This window comes from Hippocampus comes, unplaced genomic scaffold, assembly GCF_001891065.2.
Source record: "Hippocampus comes isolate QL1 unplaced genomic scaffold, H_comes_QL1_v1.1 scaffold50, whole genome shotgun sequence".
NCBI classification, from domain to species: Eukaryota; Metazoa; Chordata; class Actinopteri; order Syngnathiformes; family Syngnathidae; genus Hippocampus; species Hippocampus comes.
In genome coordinates, this window is record NW_017805122.1 from 891,147 (window position 1) to 893,594 (window position 2,448).

Below are 2,448 nucleotides of genomic sequence, written 5' to 3' on the forward strand. Positions count from 1 at the left end.
GGGGGGGGGGTTCTCCACATTCCTGTGATCACCGCAGACCTTTGACATCAAACGAGCCCCTCAGACCACCTTGAGATGCCATCCATATTTGGGTTATTTTGCATTATTATTCCAATCCGATGTGTATAATGTCGTTGTTGTAAAGTAACAGATGTACAAATAATAATGATCATGGCATTCATTTTAAATGTGCTCATAACAAAAAACGTCATTTTGCCAGCCTAAAACTTTCACGTGTCCATTCTTCAAACGTGAAGTTTGGCCACCGAAGCAAACATTCTGACACCAATTTTAATCGTAAAGTTCATAAAAACTCACCTCGTCTGTGCCATCCATCGCGGTGACGTCCCGTGTCCATGATGTCACGATCTTAAATGACGTACGGGGGAACATTTTAGAGAAACGTGCTTGGGTCCGTTTTCGACCGTCTCGGCAAATAACAGCCACGAGTGTCACAAAAGCATGATTAGTTTTCTACTGCTGAAAGTTGGGTAAATACCCAAAATCTCGTATTTACACTGGTGGAGCCATACGGCGGCGTGCATTAACCTCTTCCGGATTGCCGACCTCCGGGCTTCCGTTGTAAACAATGAGTGACGTCAATGCTGTTAAGTCAGCAAGATTAACAGCAGATAACACCGAACTTCTGTGTTTCTCTTATTTTGAAACCCAATCACACCACATCCGGTGCAGTAACTATCCAACTGACGCAGCAAACTTGACAGCAACTTCAATCGTCGGAGACTTTCCCATCATGCTTAGTTGCCGTTGTAAGACTTTTCAACGTGTTATTTTTTGGACATAAAAGTTGCAATGTAGTTACAATTTCATTGTTTCTTGTTGCGTCTTATTTTTTTGCTTGTTTTGGTCTCAAAATGTCGAAGCTTTCCTGAGCATCTGTACTTCTTCTGCCCTCTACTGGCCACCTTTATGAATGGTCGTGATCACGTGGTTGGCATTCCATTTTCGATTGTTTTTCGTTCTCAAGGCAGGGTCCCACGTCACTTGTCTGGTTCTGCTGCATTTCTTCTCAGAGATGAATTCATCACTGCCAAAATTATTTGTTCTTATACGAGACTACTTTCTGTAATTGATTCTTCGTCTCAAGGTGGAGCAAACCTGCGGCCAAAAAGCTGTTAAAACTCGGTCATTAGAACAAATAAAAACAGGATTTGGTTTCATCATTTCAGAAATAATGTTGATCAGATATACTTCCGGTCTTTACTCAGCGTAAACTCCAACATGCACAAAATACCGAGTACGGTCGCGCAAACGTTCGTGTTCATCATTTTAAATTCAGTTGATCGATGATTTGATTTCAAACTAAGCGAGAAAATGAAAGTAAATGCGCAATTGTTGGTGTGTCGAGCTGGCGGTGCAAAAGTTGACTACACCTCCGCCCACCGTGGTATTCATAACAGGAAACCACCAGCCCAATACTGTACGCGGAAGTGAGCGGACGCTCCCATTTTAGGTTGTTCGAGTTTATTCAACTTGTAATGACCTACTTGACGTGTTATCATCCAAAGTCGTACTGAAGTCGATTTTCAGGAAATATATACTTTTTTCCTGCCGACTTTTTAAACCATTACTCCTTCATATTGTTAAAGTATTATTTCTCTCTGTTAGTTAGATTTGATTGTTCAAGTATTATTCCTGTTAGTTAGATTTGATAAGATATTATTCCTGTTAGTTGTGTTTGTTCAGACACTTGAAAGAAACAATACAGAATGCTGTTGAAGATATTTCCTGCTTACTTGGGGTGTCTGGAACTTGCCATCATGCCAAGATCAAACTGCATTGGCCTTTCTTTGTTTCTTACTTTCACATAAGGGGCAGGACTGCCCGCCTCTCGTTGTCATATTGTCTCTTATCTAATCTTATGACTGTATTTTATCGATGCTTTTCTGACGAGATCTGAAACTCTCAGGAGCCCGAATCGATTCGTAAACTGCAGAAAAGAAAAATAAACTCTTCAAAAGGTACTGTACATCGACTCCAGCCTGTATTTGGATAACCAACATCCTCATCATACGAAATTAACGAACACGCGGAGGAAGAGAAAGCTCTTTCCCCAACAATATGAAAACAGATGGCCGTACTTTCTACTCCTTCGTCAAATACAAATTACATTAGTTACTCACGATAACATAAAGTGTTGGCGAGTAACTAAATCAAATCGTTACTCTACTGAAGTACAGCACAATTGTCAAGGACACCATTGTGCTAAAGCAAGTGATACAAAGTCACTAAAAACTCTTTCTAATGACCTTTTAGCTTTACATTTAAAAACAAAAAGCTTTATGTTATTTTATTTTCTACTCCGACAGAGATCAAATGTTTTTTTTTTCAACTTCGGCGGACGACTTCACGACCAGAAAAAGATGCAGATTCGAATGTCGTCTTTGTTGACACTTTAATTACTAATACTGTGAAAAAAAAGGTGCA